The sequence below is a fragment of the Propithecus coquereli genome, unplaced genomic scaffold, assembly GCF_000956105.1.
Source record: "Propithecus coquereli isolate 6110/MARCELLA unplaced genomic scaffold, Pcoq_1.0 Scaffold67, whole genome shotgun sequence".
Lineage (NCBI taxonomy): Eukaryota > Metazoa > Chordata > Mammalia > Primates > Indriidae > Propithecus > Propithecus coquereli.
Genome location: NW_012152729.1, coordinates 5,113,488 through 5,120,687, shown reverse-complemented (window position 1 = coordinate 5,120,687; position 7,200 = coordinate 5,113,488).

Sequence of the window (7,200 nt, the reverse complement as noted above, 5' to 3'; positions counted from 1 at the left end):
AAACCATGCTACACTCACAAAATGGAATCTCCTACTCAGCGATAACAAAGAACACACTACGGATACACCAGCACAGACCAATGACACATCATACTGAGGGAAAGAAGCCAGACACAAAAGGAGGACATACCGTGTGATTGTATTTCTAAGAAGTTCAAGAACAAGCAAAAACATAGTGAAAGAAATTACAACAGTGGTTGTCCTAGAAGGTGGAGGCTGGGGATTAATTACAAAGGGGCATAAGGGAACTGGGTTGCCCTTCTAGACCAAACCTAGACAAAATCTACCGCTCTTAACCTCGAGCATGCAACCACTTTCAGAGCCTAAGAGACTCGCCGAATTCTGAATGGTATTGAGGGCAAGAAGGATGTCCTGGGAGTTGTGCGGCTGACAAAGGAGCAGTCTTGAAGCAGAGGCAGGTAAGTGAGGTCCCCATACGGACCACCAAACGTTAGGGTGGGGACTCATAGCGTGGGATGGGAAAGAATTCTTGACACAAAGATTAGGATAGAAAGAAGTAAAAAGTTTATTTTACTTTCCCCAAAAGAGAGAGGAAAGAGCTCAGCATGACAGTGAAAGAATGAAGGAGTGCCAGCCCCAGGGCTTTTATGGGGATAACGAAAAAGAAAAAAATGATTGTTGTCAGCTGATAGCAAAAAGCAGCTCTGAAGTGGCTGAGTCTGTTTTTCCTTTTTTTACTCTCTCCTTTCTGTGAGCCTGGCTTATCAGGGTCTTTGGAAAGTGGTCTGGTGAGAGCCAGAGCTGGGGGAGGGTCACGTTCCTTTTATCTTCTCAGTCCCTTTCAAGTGCTCTGAAAATAAATTCTCAAATAAAACAATTTAAGCCACAAGTAGTTAATCAAATAAAGGGATAGCTGTGTCTTTTTTTCTCTCTCTCTCTCTCTTTTTTTCTTTGATAGATAGTTTATTTTTCTCCATTAGATAGCTTATTAGCAATGCCATCCTTTCAGAATGGCTTTTGTTGTTTTTGTTGTTCAATCCTTTATTTGGCCATAAAAAAGGTGAAGAGAAGAAAATAAAAAATACCTTAGCCTTAACTACAACATAAACTTTTTAAAAATTATGGTAAAATAAACATGAAATTTACCATTAATGACATTTAGTACATCCAGTGTTGTGCAACCATCACCACTATCTAGTTCTAGAACATTTTCATCAGCCCAAAAAGAAACTCTGTGGCCAGGAAGGAATCATTCCTCATTTCTTCCTTTACCCAGCTCCTGGCAACCACTAATCTGCTTTTTGTCTCTACAGAGTCATAATAAGTGGCCTTCTGTGTCTAGCTTCTTTCACTCACCATGTTTTCATGTTTCATCCATGTTGTAGTGTGTATCAATGAAACAATCACTTCACTGCTTTTGTTTTTAATAATAATTTAAAAGCTTTTTATTGAGGTGAAATTAATCATTAATCACACACAACTACCCCTTTGTTTGATTAATATAAAATTAACCATTTTAAAGTGAACAACTCAGTGGCATTTAGTGCACTCACAATGTTGTGCAACAACCACTTCTATCTCGTTTCAAAACATTTCCATAATTTCTTTTGTTTCTATGGCTGAATGATTCTGTTGTATGGCTATACCATGTTTTGTTTATCCGTTCATCTGTTGATGGCATTTAGGTTGTTTCCATCTTTTAGCTAGTGTGAATAATGCTGCTATGAAATGTAGTGTACAAGTTTTTGTTTGTACCCTGTTTTCAGTTCTTTGGGGTATTTACCCAGGAGTAAAATTACTGAGTCAATATGGTAATTCTATGTTTAGTTTTCTCAGGAACTGCCAACTATTTTTCACAGTGGCTGCACCATTTTACATTCCCACACTATCAACATATGAGAGTTCCAATTTCTCGATATCATCTCCAACACTTATTATTTTCCTCTTTTTTTTTAAATTAAAGATGTCCCAGTGGGTTTGAAGTGGTCTCTCATTGCACTTTTGATTTGCATTTCCCTAATTGCTAATAATGTTGCAGATCTTTTCAAGTGATTGTTGGCCAGTTGTAGATCTTCTCTGTAGAAATGTCTATTCAAGTCCTTTGCCTATTTTTCAATTGGGTTGTTGGTCTTTTTTGTTGTTAAGTTGTAAGAAGTTCTTATATATTCTAGATAGTATACCCTTATCTGATATATGATTTGCAAATCTTTCTCCCATTCTGTGGGTTGTCTTTTTACTTTCTTGACAGTGTCGTTTGATGCACAAAAGTTTTTAATTTTGACAAAGTCCAATTCATCTATTTTTTCTTTTGATGCTAAGAAAAAGAGCATTTTAGAATTCTAAAATCAGTAGTGAGCAAATAACTCCTAAAAACTTAAATCTAAATAATTCTTCATGCATAATGAAAAAGAAAAAAGCAATAGAGACCTAAAATCTCAGATAAAAACAAGAGGTTGCAGGAAAAAAAGAAAACATAGAAAATAAAAATATAAGCATAATAGCAATCACAATAAATGAGAATAAATCCATTTTTCCATTAAAACACAGAAACTATCAGATTGTTGAGGTTTTATAAATCTAACTTTATAATTAATATGAGCAACACAATTAGAACAAAATGACACCAAATGAAATTATTTGTAAAAGCCAGTTCTGGGGACTATGGAGTAGGTTTACATTACCCTATCTCTCCTACTGAATGCAACTAAAAACCTGGAGGGAGTACATAGAGCAGCTCTCTCAGGTTTCCGAAAAGTCAACAGTAGCAAGCAGTTTGGGGAAGGAGACCAGAATTTAAAATACGACTGAACCAGCAGTGAATTCCCTGGGGTTTTTTCCTTGGTATCTCCTGGCCTGGACTCATAGGTAATCCAAAATCCAGAAGTATGCACTGGGCGTAGACAGAAAGAGTTCCAAGAGAAGCCCTCTATTCCTAATTGTTACGGACCTAATGTTTGTGTCCCCCCACAAAACAAATTCATACGGTGAGGCTGTAACCTCTAGTGTGGAGATGGAGCCTCCAAGGAAGTAATTAAGGTTAAATGAGGTCATAAGGGTGGGGCCCTGATGTGATAGGATTAGCGTCCTCTTAAGAAGAGACACCAGAGAGTGTTTTTTCCCCCGTAACCCCATATGGCACAGAGGAAAGGCCACTCAAGGACACAGTGAGTAGGTGGCTACCTACTGGGAGTCCTCACCAGAAACCGAATTTGCTGGCACCTTGATCAGGGACATCAAACCTCCAGAACTGTGACGAAATTAATTTCTCTCATTTAAGCTACCCAATGTGTGGTATTTTGATTTGGCTGCCTGAGCTGACTAATAACTAATCCAAGGAGCAAGAAACAGTCATTATGAGAGTGGGGGAGTCCCTTGGTTTTTTGGTTTTTTTTTTTTGAGACAGAGTCTTGACTCTGTCTTCCCAGGTAGAGTGCAGTGGTGTCATTGTAGCTCACTGCAACCTCAAACTCCTGGGCTCAAACAATCCTCTTGCCTCAGCCTCCCAAGTAGCTGGGACTACAGATGCACATGACTACATCCAGCTAATTTTTTTATTTTTGGTAGATATGGGGTCTTGCTCTTGCTCAGGCTGGTCTCGAACTCCTGAGCTCAAGTAATCCTTCCGTCTCAGCCTCCCAGAGTGCTAGGATTACAGGCGTGAGCCACCGTGCCCAGCCTAAGGTTAAGACACTTTTATAAGTGATGACACCAGCCATTTATTCCATCTCTAAAGAATTTAGGGTCCTGGGAATTTAATCATATCAATGCAGTCTTTTTCATGGTATTAACTGAAGAACAATGGGTGCCCTTTACAGATTTTTTTAAGATTAGGAAACAAAAAGAAGTCAGAAGGAGCCAAATCAAGACTGTCTGAGGAATTTTTTAAAAGTTCATGGAGAATTCATATTATGAAAAAACTATGGCCAGGCGCCATAGTTTTGGCTCACGCTTGTAATCCTAGCACTCTGGGAGGCCGAGGCGGGCAGATTATTTGAGCTCAGGAGTTCGAAACCAGCCTGAGCAAGGGCAAGATCCCGTCTCTACTAAAAATAGAAAGAAATTAATTGGACAACTAAAAATATATAGAAAAAATTAGCCGGGCATGGTGGCGCATGCCTGTAGTCCCAGCTACTCGGGAGGTTGAGGCAGAAGGATCGCTTGAGCCCAGGAGTTTGAGGTTGCTGTGAGCTAGGCTGACGCCACGGCACTCTAGCCTGGGCAACAGAGTGAGACTGTCTCAAAAAAAAAAAAAAAAAAAAAAAACAAACTATTCATGGATTTCAAAAATTTTTTTTGCACCAAAATAAACTCGTACTAACTAGTTACAACGTGTCTGAACAAGATCTAGTATGAGGCATTAAGAAGGATAAGACATCAGTTTGAAAAGAACCCTTATCAGAATAACATGAATTCTGCTAAAATTAAAGCAAGAATAAACATCAAATGTTACAGTGAAGCGTGGATGGGAGAATGATGAAATCACTGACGCTTTATGAAAAGTTTATGGGGACAATTCCCCAGAGAAATCAGCGGTTTACAAATGGATAACTTGTTTTAACAAGGGATGAGATGATGCTGAAGTAAAAGCCCGCAGTGGCAGACCATCCACGTCAATTTGCAAGGGGAAAAAAATCACCTCTGTCACGCCCTAATTGAAGAGGACGTATGATTAACAGCACGAACAATAGCCAACACCACAGACATCTCCATTGGTCCAGCTGATACAGTTCTGACTGAAAATTAAAGTTGAGCAAACTCTCTACCCAGGTGCCAAAACTATTGCACCCAGATCAGCTGCAGACAGACGAGCGGCGCTTTCAGTGGAAATTTTTAAAAGGTGAGATCAAGATCCTAAAGCATTTTGTGGAAGAACTGTAACGGGAGATGGAACACGGCTATATCAGTACGATCCTAAGATAAAGCGTCATCAAAGCTGCTGCCAGCAAGAGGCAAAAGTGGCCCAGGTGAAGCAAAAGGGGACCCGCCAAGAAGGAAGGTCCCCTGGCGAAAGGCTTACGGCATGCTCAAGGCATTTCGCTTGTTGACTTTCTCACGGGCCAAAAAATGATAACATCTGCTTATTAAGAGAGTGTTTTGAGAAAGTTAGCCAAAGCTTTAGCAGAAAACACCCAGAAAGCTTCACCAGAGAGTCCCTCCCCGCTGGGACAATGCTCCTGTTCATCCCTCTCATCGAACAAGGGCAATTTTGTGACAGTTTCAGTGGGAAATCATTAAGCATCCACCTGACAGTCCTGATTTGGCTCCTTCTGACTTTTTTTTTTTTTCCTAATCTTAAAAAAATCTGTACAGGGCACCCATTTTTCTTCAGTTAATACCCTAAAAAAGACCTCATTGGTACAGTTAAATTCCCAGGGCCCTCAGTTCTTCAGAGATGGACTAAACGCTGGTATCATCGCTTACAAAAGTGTCTTGACCTTGATAGAGCTTATGTTGAGAAAAAAGGTTTATACTTTTTATTTTTATCTTTTAATTCCATTTTTCCACAAATTTTTTGAATTCCCCTTATATACAAGTTCCAGTTGTTCTATATCCTCACCAGCACTGGTAGTGTCCTTTTTTTATGCCATTTTAATAGGTGTGTAATAGTACCTCATTGTGGTTTTAATTTCCATTCCTAGATATTTAATGATGTTGGGCATCTTTCCATGTGCTTAGCAAATATTCACATATCTCCCCTGGTGAGTTGTCTGGTCCAATCTGTAGCCCATTTTAAAATTTGGGTTGTTTTCTTCTTATTATTGAATTGCAGTTCAGAGCCCTGTTTTTAACAACACAGATCAGAACAAGAGCTCTCTCTGTTACAACTCTCACCTGGCCTCCTCCCAGGGACTTGAGAGTAAATCCAAACACCAGGGTCTGGTCCTCCACAATCTGGCCCCTCCCTTACCCCTGCCCCCACCCCTTTAACTCTGTCCTCTTTGACACTTCCTGGCTGGCTGTCCTCTGAACAGCCAGACATCTATCACCAGGAATCACCTTATTCAGGATTCCCTGGACTTGGTTAGTGTTTTCTCCCCCAACCCCTACTAAAAGCTGGGACTTCCCTGTATCCTGGGCTGCTAGCACTGCTGTTGATGGAATAAATGAATGTCAGGAAAGGCTTCTTTGGGGAATGACACTGTATTATTAATATAATCACTGAAGAATAAGAACTTAATCAGACAAGAAGGTAGAGAAAGAACATTCCAGGTAGAGGGAACAGCATGCGCAAAGGCCCTGTAGCAGGAGGGAGCACGGTTTGTTCAAGGAACTGTAAGGTTGACGGGAGAAGCAAGGGAGGAAACCACAGTAAGGAATTATGTTTCACTTCTATCCCAAGACCCTGAGCAAGATGGGAACCTCCCAAGGTTGTTTTTTTGTGTGTGTTTTTTGTCTTTGGAGAAGGAATGGAAGTGCCATGACTTATGATTTAAGCATCCCTCTGGCTGCCAAGGGAGGAAACCTAGAGGCCTCCTAAAGACACTCTCACAACGGTTCAGGGAGGGGACAAGAGTGGTTTGGGATCTAGCAGTGGCCGTGGTGGTGAGAAGTGGACAGAGGTCAGAGAAAGCTTAGGAGGTGAAGATGGGCCGGCCTTGGCGATGGATGGATGGTGAGGGAGGACAAGGATGGAAGGACGGATGGCCTCGCACTTTGCAGAGGCCCAGGCACCGCGGAAATGTTACTGACGGGGTCTTGATCACACCGAACTCCAGACACCCTAAAGGCTGTGTGTGTGTGTGTGTGACTGAGAGAGAGAGAGCGCGCGCGCGCGCGAGAGAGAGAGGCGTGGGGGCTGGCTCCGGTGCACGTCTGGGAGTCCTCCTGGGCGGACTAGGGGAGAGGAGTGCGGAACCGAGGCCTGGAGCAGCCAACAAAGAGGCCCTGGGGTAGGATGGGCTAGCCAAGGACCGGAGGGGTGCCCAGGGAAGTCGTAGGAGAACTCGCAGCGCTGAGAAAAGAGAGGGGATGGAGTGGGGAGCTGACATCGCGGTCAAATCCGTGGGAGGACGGGCGGGCGGAGGGGTGGGGGGTTTTTGCTGTTTCGACAGCTACGTTCCGGGATCCCAGACGCGCGCGCACGGCAGGAAGTTAGACCCGAGACAGCGAGTGCAGACAAGCCTCCGGGCAGGGATAGATAGGTGGGAGCTCCGACGGGTCGTTCGGGGGCGGTAATAAGGCCAGGACAGTGGTGAGGGGAGAAGGGGGGTCTGAGGACGCCTCCGGCCAGTACCGGGC